Below are 14,656 nucleotides of genomic sequence, written 5' to 3' on the forward strand. Positions count from 1 at the left end.
CTAAGCACTTGGGAGAGCACAATAGAGTACAGTTAGACACAATTCCACTCACAAGACATTACTCTATAGCAGGGTATTGACATCTTTTCAACACCCTCCGGCCCCACCCACCAGACTGTAAACTCTTTGTGGGCAGAGAATGTATCTGTTCATTGTTCTATGGTACTCTTCCAAACACTTAGTACAGTACTCTGCACACAGCAAGTAAATGGATGGATCTTTTCCTGACTCTGTGGAGCAAGTCTTTCCAGTTGGGGCTTTCATAATCCCTCACTTTTTGGATTCGCAGGGTGGCTCGATGGGTAAAAAGAGGATTTTAGAGTTGGGATTAAAAACCATCCTCAGTCTGGTATAAGATATTTCACTAGCAGAGCCTGGTTCTCTCTGTTCTTGGCCTCTAGAAGTTGGACCGTCAGCCTACCGCTGATGCAGAATGGATTTTGTTCATTGCCAGCCTCGCTGGCTCTCAGTGCCAAGGAATAAACAACACACCCTCTATTAAATGAAGAACAAAACTATGCAGTGTTTGTCTCCCAGCCCGGATCAAGCTAGGCCACATACATCACATAGCGTGGGTTGTATGATGGCCACGAAACCTGCATCCCACAGTGGGAGCCGAGACCAGTAGATTCAAATTCTGTAGGAAGGGTGGCTCTGTGGTGTTGATTTCATTGGTGCCCATCTGTTGGTTCAGGGCTGAAAGTTGGAATAGGGGTTCTGTTCCCAGACTGCCCTCTGTGAGCAGTAATTCTGTCCCCTGAGTGAACTCCTCAGGGCTGCTTCGGACTGATAGCTAACAGTAATGATAACACTAAGTGTGGTATTTGTTAAGCACTTACTATGTGTCAGGCACTGTACTAAGAACTGGAGTGGATATAAACAAATTGGGTTGGACACAGTCCGTGTCCCACGTGGGGCTCACAGTCTCAATCCCCATTTGGCAGATGAGGAAACTGAGGCATGGAGAAATGAAGTGACTTTCCCAAGGCTGCACAGCAGACAAGTGGCAGAGCCACTGACTCGTAGGCCCATGCTCTATCCACTATGCCATGCTGCTTCCCCTAAGCAGCTGTGTCGGTCTGGGCCAAGGTTTTGGTTTCTGTGTCAGGGCCAGACTATCCTTTGCCTCCTCTTCACTGTCAGTCCTCACCTCTGCTCCAGCTCATCGGTGAGCCAAGTCATGCACTAGTGCAGTGAATGAGCAGGACCCTTCCAGCCCAGGATCAGTGCCCCCCCCGAGCACTCCCTCAGCAAGGACTGCAGTGTCTCATGGGTCACACTCAGCATTGTGGGAACCATCAGAGGCAGAGCTCGGTCACTTTAACTCTTCTGGTGCAGCCTCTCTCCTCAGCTCTGAGTTCAAACCGTAAGAAAAAATTCAGCCAGCCAACAAACTGGGGTTTGATCCTTTTTTGACGTTACTGCCCTCGACAATCCCCAAGGAGGAGGTCCTGGATCCGTTTACTCACAGACAGAATCGGGCTAGCCAAATTTAATGCTGTAAGGTTTTACACTTCTGTGCAGTCTGAGGCCCCAAACTTGTCATCCCTTACCGACCCTACTGAGGGAACCCATTAACACTCCTGCTCAAAGGGAGAGTAGGACCAGTCAATAATGTGGTATTTTGTTAAGTGCCTACCTTGTTTCAAACACTGTACTAAACTCTGGGGCAGATACAAGATAATTAAATCAAACTCAGTCCTTGTCCCATCTGGGGCTCACAGTCTAAATAGGAGGAACAACAAGTACTCAAAACTCATTTTACAATAGAAGAAACTGAAGCACAGAGGAAGTGAAGTGACTTGCCTAAGATCATACAGCAGGTAAAAGGAGAGCAGGAATTAGAACTCAGATATCCTGATTTTTCAGGCCCATGATCTTTCAACTAGGCCACCCTACTTCAGTGAATTGAGACAGAAAAACTGAATGGGAAGTGGCTGCTAAGATACCTGTCCTCTCTCCCCTTACACTATGAGTCCCATGTGAAGGTAACTCTCTTGCCCCGTGTTCTCCTTCATAAATAGTCTTTAGATGGCATATATTCTATATGCAACAGCACACTGTTCCTTGAGGCCAGAAATCATGTCTACCAACTCTACTGTATAGCCCTCTCCCAAGAACCTAGTACAATGCTCTGCCTACATTAAGCGCTCAATAAATACCATTGGTTGGATTGATTGGGCACCCACCAACAGCCCATCTGTTGGGCAGTTGCGGGTCCCTTCCTGCTGTGACCTCCCTTTAGGTGACGGGTGACCGAGCTGTCTCACTGAGAGTCCCAGGGGTCTCACAGCACCTCAGCATCCTGAGCCCAGCAAGGAGACATCGTTGCCTTTCTCTGCATCTCCTGAGTTCCACCTAAAGCTAAGGAGATGGAGCAAATGTCCTGCTGTGGCCTTGCAGCTGAACCCCCTCCCTCCCCAACCTCCCTGTCCCTGGCAGCATCCACTTCTGTGAGATAAGAGATGCTTTCCCAACTCAATTCTAAATCCAGCAAAGACTAAGACCAATTGAGCTGGTCGGGCCATGGGATAAGGTTGCTGCCACTTGTCTGTTGTGTGACTTCGGGCAAGCCATTTAACTTGGGCAAGAAACATGGCCAAGGGGGTAGAGCATGGGCCCTGGGAGTCAGAAGGCCCTGGGTTCTAGTCCCAGCTCCGCCACATGTCTGCTGTGGGACCTTGGCCAAATCACTTCACTTCTCTGGGACTCAGTTCCCTCATCTGTAAAGTGGGGATCGCGAGTGTGTCTGACCCGATTTGCTTGTAATAATAATAATAATGTTGGTATTTGTTAAGCGCTTACTATGTGCAGAGCACTGTTCTAAGCGCTGGGGTAGACACAGGGTAATCAGATTGTCCCACACGAGGCTCACAGTCTTCTTCCCCATTTTACAGATGAGGGAACTGAGGCCCAGAGAAGTGAAGTGACTTGCCCACAGTCACACAGCTGACAAGTGGCAAAGCGGGGGTTCAAACCCATGACCTCTGACTCCCAAGCCCGTGAGCTTTCCACTGAGCCACGCTGCTTCCACCCCAGTGCTTAGTACAGTGCTAGGCACAAGGTAAGTGCTTAACAAATATTATGTATCACCCCTACCTCAAGCCCCCTTGAGTAACACCTGAGCTCCCTCTTCCCTTCTTTTGGGGGAGTTGAGAAGGTTAAAAAAAAAAAAAAGAAAGGTTAGGAGATGCTCAGCTCAGTTCTCCCCTTGCAGCTTGGGGAGGGCACCCACAGTACCCCCTCTCACTGAATGGCAGCCCACTCATTTTCCTCCACTCCTCAGAATTCTCCCCTCAAGCTGGTAGCAATGAGGGGCCAATCGCACCCACCAGCCAGGACTGTTTCCTCAAACCCACTTCTTCTGAGCCCATTGTTGGGTAGGGATTGTCTCTATTGTTGCTGAATTGTACTTTCCAAGTGCTTAGTACAGTGCTTTGCACACAGTAAGAGCTCAATAAATATAATTGAATGAATGAATGCACTAAGCTCCTCCAGACGATTCTCGTCTGCTGCATGCCCCGTCCCCCTGTGGCACCCCCTCAGTCTTCCCTCTCCCAGACCCTTCATGGGTTCCTCGGTACAACCACCCTAACAGCCCTTCTAATGAATACTAAATAAGTGATGTCCCTTTGACAGAGGGGATAAATGATTCTCAGTGAGCTCGCTGAAGCTTACTGTGAGACCTTTTCCTCGTTCATGTCAGGGCAGGGGAAATCACTGAAAGAATCATTCCCCATGTAACAGAGAGATAAATAATTCATTTACAACTTGGCTAAGCACCACTAAACGGCTTATGTGAATTTGCTCCTTGCGGAAGACAGTTCCCCAGCTTTCCTTTTCCTGCCTTAAACCTCTGCCTCTCAGAGATATTCACCCCTCCCTTCCCCCACCATCCTGTCAGTCAAGGGGCACTTGATACGTGAAAGACAATGGGTAAGATGTTAAGAGGTAGCCTGCACAGTTGTCCTCCAGATTCTTAGCTCATTATTGGCAGGTAACGAGAGTGGGGAAATGTGGAGATTCCACTTACTGTTCTTAGTAAATCCCAGATTCCCCTCTAGACTGTAAGCAGGGAATGTACCTGCTAATTCTCTTGTACTGTACTCTCCCAGGTGCTTAGGACAGTGCTCTGCACATAATAAGTGTTCAACAAATACCACTGATTGATTAATTGCACTCTCCCAAGCACTTAGTGCTCTGCACATAGTAAGCACTCAATAAGTACTACTGATTGATTATATTCTCCCAAGTGCTTAGTCAGTGGTCTGTACACAATAAGAGCTCAGTAAATATCACTGATTGATTGATTGTTCCTTAGAGGGCAATATAAAAGTTTGTGAGGCACTCCTTCCCAGCACTTTGGTCTGGTTGGGTTCTGCGTAACCGCCTACGGGCTTGGGTCATCTCTGGGCCAGACACGCCCTGGGCAGCTTGGGACCACAGACGGTGATTCTGACTCAGGATGACTTTACCTCTATTCTTATAAAAATCCAGATGAGTCTTGCTCCAGCTATACCAATGTGCCTACCTATGTATTGAGTAGGTGAGTGTTGAACAAGCAATAGCATTTAAGGAACAAAGGTGACAGAATAGACAAGCATTCTCACACACCTTCTTCCCCACTCCACCCTCCCCCACCAGTGGGCCATTGAAGTTTTCATTTCTGAGTTGTCAGTATTTCCATGGTGAGAATAATAATGTTGGTATTTGTTAAGAGTTACTATGTGCAGAGCACTGTTCTAAGCACTGGGTCAGGGTAATCAGGTTGTCCCATGTGAGGCTCACAGTTAATCCCCATTTTACAGATGAGGTAACTGAGGCACAGAGAAGTGAAGTGACTTGCCCACAGTCATACAGCTGACAAGTGGCAGAGCTGGAAGCCGAACTCATGACCTCTGACTCCAAAGCCCAGGCTCTTTCCACTGAGCCACACTGCTTTCCAGTGTGGCCTAGTGGATAGGGCATGGGCCTGGGAATGAGAAGAACCTGGGTCATAATCCCAGCTCTAATCCCAGAATGTGTGACCTTGGGGAAATCACTTCATTTCTCTGGGCCTCAGTTCTCTCGTCTGTAAAACGTGGATTAAGATTTGTGAGCCCCATGTGGGACAAGGACTGTGTCTGACCTGATTATCTTCTGTCTACTTTAGGTCTTAGTACAGTGCCTGGATCATAGTAAGTGCTTAACAAATGCCGTTAAAAAAAAAAACAAATGAAGCACAAACTCCAGCCACCATCAACCGGCGGAGCAACGTGTGGGGCTGCATGAGAAATACCTGAGCCAAACTCTTTCTTTATGTTGGGTGAGATCCCAAAAGTTCATTCTCCAAGATGAAAGCACAGAAGGCAATCTATGAAAACCACAAAATGGGTGATCTTGGATCTGAGCACAAGCCCCTCCCTTCAGAGCACAGACCGATACAGTGAGAGAAAAGCAGACCCTGCTGTCCTAGGCTCAAATCTGGCCAGGAACCCCGGCCCTGAAGGGGGTAGTTGTGGCCCTTCTAATAACAATAATAATTATGGGACTTTTTAAGTGCCAAGCACTATACTAAGCCTGGAGTAGATACAGTGAATCAAGTTGGGCACAGTACCTCTACCAAATGGGGTTCATGTGCTTAATCCCCATTTTACAGGTGAGGTAACTGAGGTCCAATGAAGTGACTGGCCCAAGGTCACACAGCAGACATGTGGCAGAGCTGGGATTAGAACCCAGGACCTTCTGACTCCATGCTCTATCCACTAAAGCACACTGCTTCTCTAAGCTATGGTGGTTTATCCAGGCCATGAAACTTCCACACAATTAGCACATTCCCATAGAAGAGAAACTGGATAGGAATTGAGGTGGAAAAATAGATTGAGTTTGGGGCCTTTAGCTGGGTATTGCAAAAGGCAAGACTGCAGGCCAGTGCTACCATTAGTATAATCCTGATTGAGGATCAGAGTCTCTCAGGGCATTCACTGAATCAATCAATCAGTCAATCAATCAGACAATCAGTCAATTTTTTAATGGTATTTGTAAAGCATTATTATAAACCAAGCACTGTACTAAGCACTGAAGTAAATACCAGATAATTGGGTTGGACTCAATCCCTGCCCTACACGGGGCTCCACATTCTTAGTCCCCATTTCACAGATTAGGTAACTGAGGGATAGAGAAGTTAAGTCACTTACCCAAAGTCACACAGCAGAGTAGAGTCAGAACCAGAACTAGAACCCAGGTCATCTGACTCCCAGACCTGTTCTGGGTGGAGAGTGGAGAGTATTTAGTACTTAGGTGAAGAGGAAGTGCTGAAGCAGCAGTCAAAGTGGAAATAGAGTATTAGATAAGAGATTCACCTCAAACTAACCTGCTCACTTGACTCATTCTCTCCTGCTTCCAACCCCTTTCTTGCAACTTTCTCCTGGCCTGGAAACCCTCTCTGTTCAAATCTGCCAGACAGTAGCTCTCTTCACCTTCAGAGCCCTTCTGAAATCCCATCTCCTTCACAAAGCCTGCCCCGGTTCATTTTTCTATCCATCCCCACAGGTTATATCCCCCAAATTATTGCTTCAACACTTCTGCACTAACTCCACATTTTTGTACTCACAACTACCCATCATACTTCTGAATACATCAACTTGCATGCCCTACTATTTAAGCACTAACTCATACATATATCCATTTGTCCTATTTTCCCCTTTCTGTAAATAATTTCAGTACCTGCCTCCGCTGCTAAATTGCTTCTTGAGGGTGGGAATTATATCTGCTAACTCTATTGTAGTCCCAAATTCTCAGAACAGTGCTTTCCACAGACCAAATGCTCAATAAATACTGGCTCTGATAGTATCCTGCATAAGAAGCAATGTGGCTTAGTGGAACGAACCCAGGCCTGGGAAACAGAGGACCTGGGTCTTAATCCAGGCTCCAAAATTTACCTGCTGTTGTAACCTCACTTAACTTCTCTGGCCTCAGTTCCCTCATCTGCAAAATAGGGATTCAAAATCTATTCTTATGGTATTTCTTATGATATTTAAGTGCTTATTATGAGCCATGCATTGTACTAAGCACTAGGGTAGATACAAACTAAATAGGCTGAACACAATCAATTCATCATTTATTAAATGCTTACTGTATTCTCTCTTCTACTTATAATAATAATAATAATGTTGGTATTTGTTAAGCGCTTACTATGTGCCGAGCACCGTTCTAAGCGCTGGGGTAGACACAGGGGAATCAGGTTGTCCCACGTGGGGCTCACAGTCTTAATCCCCATTTTACAGATGAGGGAACTGAGGCACCGAGAAGTTAAGTGACTTGCCCAAAGTCACACAGCTGGCAAGTGGCAGAGCCGGGGTTTGAACCCATGACCTCTGACTCCAAAGCCCGTGCTCTTTCCAGTGAGCCACGTTATCCTGTGAGCCCTATGTGGGACCTAATTATCTTGCATCTACCCTAGAGCTTAGTACAGTAAGCAGGATAAGCAGTGTGGCCTAGTAGAAAGAGCACAGCAGACCTGGGTGTCAGAACACCAGGGTTCTAATCCTGGAACCACCACTTGCCTGCTGTGTGATCTTGGGCAAGTTACTTAACCTCTCTGGGCCTCAGTTTCATCATCTTTATAATGGGAATTAATACTGTGGCCACCATATGGGCCAGGCACTATGGCCAATTTAATTATCTTGTATTTACCCCAGCATTTAGTACAGTACTTGACATGGGATGAATACTAAACAAATACTCTTATTATTAGTACAGTGCCTGGCCAATATACGTGCTTAACAAACCAATACCATTGTTATTATTATTTTGAGTTCTATGAGCAGAAAGTGGTGTTCTGCTCAGACACTGCATAGGGTCTTTCTCAATAAACGGAACAATGCAGAAATGCTACAGGATTCCAGAGATGCCACCTTCATCAGCCTTCTGAGAGAAAGACGGTTGAGCCTACAGGAAACTTCTGTGAAGTTTCACTTTGCCATTGCTGGCAAGACCCTAGGAGGAATCTTCTCTGATGGAGTACTGGAGAATGTCATTAAACTTGCCTTCCCAGAATGTTAGGTGGTTTCAGATTACAGTGGGGACATAGTGGATCTGATCTTTACAGGCTAGATATGAGAGAAGTTCAGGGAATAATAATAATGATAATAATCATTGTGGTAGTTGTTAAGTGCTTACAGTGTGCCAAGCACAGTACTAAACACTGGAGTAGGTACACAACAATCTGGTTAAATACAGTCCTTTTTCCATGTGGAGCTTACAGTCTAAGGAGAAGGGAATAGCATCAAAATTTCTTATACCACACACACCCAGACTCTGTCAAGCCGCTAAAAGGGTTAGGCAGCCATGAAAAGTTTACCAGTATCCCCCCATCACTCCATAGTGATGTAGCTGGGAGTGTCAGAATTGGAAGTTTTTCCAACAGAGTAAATTTGGGATGTGTACTAGACAGGTTCTGTGCAACCAGTACTGTGTAGCCAGACTGGGGGATGCGAGCAAAAATTGCCAAGTTGGAGTCAGAATACAATTCTGACCCTCTTGGAAAGTGTTCCCCTTTGAGAGGCCAAGAACATTGTTAGAAGCTCTTGAATCCTCATATGGGAGCTCGCCTTCACACATGATTGTGCTATAATGATAATAATGGTATTTGTTAAGGGTTGACTATGTGACAAGTGCTAGGGTAGATTGGACATAATCAAGTCAGATCCAGTCCCTGTCTCACACGAGGCTCACAGGCTAAGGGAAAAGAAGAACTGGTATTAAATGCCCACTTTACAGATGAAGAAACTGAGGTGGAGAAATGAAGTCACTTGCTCAAGGTCATACAGTAGGCAAGTGGCAGACCCAGCATTAGAATCCAAGTTTCTTGATGGCCAAGTCAGTGATCCTTCCACTATGCCACACTGCGTCTCTGGATTCACACACACAAAAAGACATGCAGGTGATTAAAAACTGTTGCTCAGAATCAGCAAATGGTCCAGCTTACAACAAATCAATTAGTGGTATTTATTGAGCATTTACTGTGTGCAGAGCACTGTACTAAGGGTTGAGAGAGTACATCATGGTAAATAAGCTTGTTCCCTGCTCTCAAGGAGCTTACAATCTTGTGTGGGGGAACAAGACAGTGAGTTATAGAGTCTCGTCATGGGGATGGGGAAAGCAACCAAGTTTAAAGATATGGAGGTAAATGTTGTGAGCGTGGGAGGTGGGTAACTACCTAATGTTTTATGGAATTTGTTAAGCAATTATGTGTCAAACACTGTTCTAAATGCTGGAGTAGATATAAGCAAATCAGGTCTGACACACTCCACGCCCTACATAAGGCTTGTAGTCTTCATTCCCATTTTACATTTGAAGTAACTGAGGCACAGATAAACTAAGTGACTTGCCCAAGGTCACACAGCAGACAAGTAGTAGAGCTGGGATTAGAACCCAGGTCCTTCTGACTCCCAGGCCTTTGCTCCATCCACTAGACCACACTGCTTCTCCTAAAATATTAAGAGGTAATAATAATGGTATTTGTTAATAATAATAATAATAATTATGTTGGTATTTGTTAAGCACTTACTATGTGCAGAGCACTGTTCTAAGCGCTGGGGGAGATACAGGGTAATCAGATCGTCCCATGTGAGGCTCACAGTTAATCCCCATTTTACAGATGAGGGCCCTGAGGCATAGAGAAGTGAAGTGACTTGCCCACAGTCACACAGCTGACAAGTGGCAGAGCCGGGAGTCAAACCCATGACCTCTGACTCCGAAGCCCAGGCTCTTTCCACTGAGCCATGCTGCTTCCCCATAAGTTAAACACTTATTATGTGCCAAGCACTGTTCTAAGTGCTGGGGTAGATTCAAGTTAAGCAGGATGGACACAGTCCCTGTCCCACATGAGGCTCACACTCTTAATCCCCATTGTATAGATGAGGTAACTGAGGCCCAAGAAATTAAGTGACTTGCCCAAGGTCACACAGCAGACGTGGCAGAGCCAGGATTAGAACCCAGAACCTTCTAACTCCCAGGCCCATCCTCTATCCACTAATCCATGCTGCTTTTCACTAAACCACGCTGCTTCTCAGCTGCTTGAGGTACAGACTCAAGTGCATAGGTGACACAGTAGAGAGGGGAAAACTGGGTGAGGAGATGAGAAATTAGTTAGGGAAGGCTTCTTGGAAGAGATGTGATTTTGGTAGGGCTTAATGGGAAGATGGGAAGAGTTGGGGTCTGTGGGATGCGAACGAAGAGTGACTTCCAGGCAGGAAGCAGGGCATGAGCAAGGGGTTGAATGTGAAAGATGAGAGTGAGGCACTATGAGTAGGTCGGTATTAGAAAAGGGAAGTGGGTTGGGTGGCAGTGAGAGAGAAGTGAGGATAGGTAGGAGGGAGAGAGATAATTGAGTGCCTAAAAGAGGATGATGAGGAGTTTCGGTTGGATATGGAGGTGGATGAGCAACCATTGGAAGTTTTTGAGAAGTGGGATGATGTGAATGGAACAATCCTTTAGAAGAGTGATACAGGCCGCAGAGTGAAGTATGAACTAAATAGGGGAGAAACTGGAAGATAGGGAGGTCAGTGAGGAGGCCAATGTGGTAGTCAAGACAGGATATGAAAAGTGCTTGGAGCAGCATGGGAGCAGTTTAGATGGAGAAGAAGGAACAAATTGGGGAGAGGTCGACTGAATTTGGGGATTGAATTTGTGGATTGAAAGAGATGAGTCAAAGATCATGTCAAGGTTGCAGGCTTGTGAGACAGGAAGGATGGTGGTGTTGAAACAAGAGCTGTTGGCTGCCAAGGTTAACATGACACAGAGCAGAATGATGTCAGCAGGAACACCTGCTGCTCTTTCTTTGGCTTGCCCAGTGAAGGTAGGATGTACTGTGTATTCTGTACTAGGTAATCAGGGCACAAACAGAAAAGCCAAAGATGGGATCCCTTCCCTTAATGGGCAGACAAGCTATTGGGAAGAGGCAACATACATTTGACAATTGCACAAGAGCTGAATGTAATCGCTGTATTAATAATAAGCATGAGCATATAAATAAATTCATTAAAAATAAGAAAAGGCATAAAAGTGCGGAAGAGGCAGAGGGGATGAACTGACCAGGGAAGTGGGATTAATTATAGAATGCCCCCTGGAAGAGTAGATTTTTAGATGAGAGGGTTGTATGGGTGGAAGAGCAAACTTTCAGGCCAATCAGGATACATAAAATCATACAGAAAATACCACCTATTTCAGCAGCCACAAACAGAAAAATCACCTACGCAATCTCAGCCTAATGGTAGTCAGCTCTTCTTTCAATTATTTGTCCCGCTATTTCATCCAGATTTTCATTTCATTTCCTGTTTTAGCTTTATTCTTCCCCCTATTTTTTGCTGTCAGATGGCTTTTTTTGTGTTTCTCTCCCATTAAATGGTAAGCCCCTTGTGTTTTGATAACTCTTCTGCTCTCCCAAGCTCTTAAAGTACTTAAAGACTCAGTAGGCAATCAATAAATACATTGATTAATCACTCTTCATTCTGTACTGTAAGAAGCTTATTAGTAGCAAATCTCCCTAGTGTTAGCTGATTTCATTTTGTGGGGTTTTTTAGCCTTTTCCCCACCTTGTGCAGTTCTGGCTTTAAACCCCCACCTATCCCTGACAAGTGATTTAGCCTCCAGAGAGAACTAAGTCCCCATACAGTATGCTGCAACCAGAGTCATCCATCAGCAAACTGTCCTCTGACAGCTCCAGCCCAACATTTAAGAAGGAAAAATGAAATGTCTTGAGGTTTTTATAAACCTTTGGCTTTGGCACTGATTTCTTCTATGCTACTTCTGGTCAAAGAAGCTTCATTGTTTATATTTTTATTTTCTCATCTTCCAAACTGGCTTGAGAAAATGGCCCCAAATGGAGAACTCAGGGGGAAGTGCCATTCCAACAGTCTGGTTGGATGTCTACTCAGTTCCAGGGACGGTGAGGTAGACGTGGGGTGGGGGGCCTGGGCTTTGCTGTCGCAGCAGTTCTCAGACCCTCTCCCACCTTTCAGCCCAAGTATCCCTATATTCCATTTCTGGAACCCAGTGTCAGTGGGGTGTGGATGGAGACCTTTTTGCTGGCCTCTTGCTCTACCTCTATCTCATGTTTCTTGCCTCTGACTCCTTACCTATATCCTCCCTTCGGCCTGGAACTCCCTCGCCCTTCACATACGACAGACTATCACACACACCATCTTCAAGCCCTTATTAAAATCATATCTTCTCCAAGAGGCTCTTCTATGACTAACCCTTTGCTTCCCTGCTATAGCCTTCTCATCTATGCCTATGCGCTTGAGTCTGTTCCTCTTAAGCATTTGCTATTCACTCCTTTCCCAGCCCCACAGTACAACATGGGAGTGTAGAAGAGCATGGGTGAGGGGTAGGGGAGATTTCAGGGAGATCATGTCTAATAGTTTCAATTTTCTCAATAGGGTAGATGGCCAGGTCATTAAGGTTAAGGGATGGGAGAGGTGGGGGGACAGGGTTTTTGAGGAGGGATTTAAATGTGTGGGACAACTGATGAGGGCAATGGGTAGGGGGGTGTCAATAAGGATGGATTATGCAGATGAGCACTTTTTTATTGTGCCTAAGTGTGTACTATGTTTACTTAGTACACTGTTCCTTGGGGTAGATGATAAAAGCTAATCAGATTGGACACAGGCCCTGTCCCACAGAGGGCTCAGTTTTAATCCCCATTTAACAGATGAGGGAACTGAGGCCCAGAGAAGTGAAATGACTTGCCTAAGGTCATACAGCAGACGTGGCAGAGCTGGAATTAGAACCCAGTCCTCCTGACTTCTTGACCCATGTTCAATCCACTATATCCCTATCTGGAATTTATTTTAATGTCTGTCTCCCCTCTAATCTGTAAATTTTTTGTGGGCAGGGGTGGTCTACCAACTCTGTTGTAGTGTATTCTCCCAAGCGCTTGGTACAGTGCTCTGCACTCAGTGGGCCCTCAATACATATCGCTGATTGATTGATCGCCAAGTGTGACTTCTGGAAGGTTTAGGGATGAGGGATGAGTACTCCCAGGATTGCAGCACCCTGCTCTACACGTACGTACTCTCCCTCCAGCTCCCAGGCCCTAATGCGACCATCACAGTCAGTTTGGGCATCTCCAGTCAGTCGGGACTCCCTGCCAAGCTCAGGACCCTATCGTGCTGTACTCTTCTAAGCACTTAGTACAGTACTCTGCCCACAGTAAGCTCTCAGTGTATAATAATGATAATAATAATTGTGGTATTTGTTAAGGGCTTACTGGGTGTACTAGAGAAGGCACTGTACTAGAGAAGCAGCATGGCTTAGTGGAAAGAGCATGGGCTTGGGAGTCAGAGGACATGGGCTCTAATACTGGCTCTGCCACTTGTGTGCTGTGTGACCTTGGACAAGTCACTTCACTTCTCTATGCCTCAGTTACTTCATCTGTAAAATGGGGATTAAGACTCTGAGCCCCACGTGGGACAACCTGATTACCTTGGGTGTATCCTGGTGTTTAGAACAGTGTTTAGCACATAGTAAGCACTCAACAAATGACATCATTATTAAGAGGACCTGGGTTCTAATCCTGGCCCCGCCACTTATCTGCTGTGTGACCTTGGGCAAGCCACTTAACTTCTCTTAACCTCAGTTACCTCATCTGTAAAATGGGGATTAAAACTGTGAGCCCCATGTAGGGCAATCTGATTACCGTGTATCTTGAACAGTGCTTGGCACGAAATAAGTGCTTAACAAATAATATTGTTATTGTTATTCTTGTGATTTAGTAAATGCTGGGGTGGCTACAAGCCAATCAGGTTGGACTCAGTCCCTGTTCCATATGGGCCTCACAGTCTTAGTCCCCATTTTCCAGATTAGGGCATCGAGGCCTGGAGAAGTGAAGTGACTGGCCCAAGGTCACGCAGCAGACCAGTGGCGGAGCTGGGGTGAGAACCCACGGCCTTGGGATTCCCAGGCATGAGCCTGGTTGAAATCCTCTGCCCCAGGCTGGGGTGAGAAAAGGGGATTTGGGGTGGAGATGGGGAGTGGTGGGTCTCTCTCTTCTCTCCCCTCCTCTTCCTCATTCATTCATTTAGTCATATTTATTGAGCACTTACTGACTGCAGAGCACTGTACTAAGCACTTTGAAAGTACAATTTGGCAACGGATAGAGACAATCTCTACCCAACAACGGGCTCACAGTCTAGAAGGATAATGGTATTCGTTAAGCGCTTACTATGTGCCAAGCACTGTTCTGAGCACTGGGGGAGATACGAGGTTATCAGGTGGCCCATGTACGGCTCACAGTCTTCATCCCCCTTTTCCAGATGAGGTAAGTGAGGGCCGGAGAAGTGAAGTGACTTGCCCCAAGTCACCCAGCTGACAAGTTGCGGAGGTGGGATTAGAACCCACAACCTCTGACTCCCAAGCCCGGGCTGTTCCCATTAATAATAATAATGTTGGTATTTGTTTTGCGCTTACAATGTGCCGAGCACTGTTCTAAGCACTGGGGTGGATACAGGGTAATCAGGTTGTCCCACGTGAGGTTCACAGTCTTCATCCCCCTTTTCCAGATAAGGTGACTGAGGCCCAGAGAAGTGAAGTGACTTGCCCCAAGTTACCCAGCTGACAGACTGTGAGCCCGTTATTGGGCAGGGACTGTCTCTATCTGGTGCCCAATTGTCCA

The sequence above is a fragment of the Ornithorhynchus anatinus genome, chromosome 1 (assembly GCF_004115215.2).
Source record: "Ornithorhynchus anatinus isolate Pmale09 chromosome 1, mOrnAna1.pri.v4, whole genome shotgun sequence".
NCBI classification, from domain to species: Eukaryota; Metazoa; Chordata; class Mammalia; order Monotremata; family Ornithorhynchidae; genus Ornithorhynchus; species Ornithorhynchus anatinus.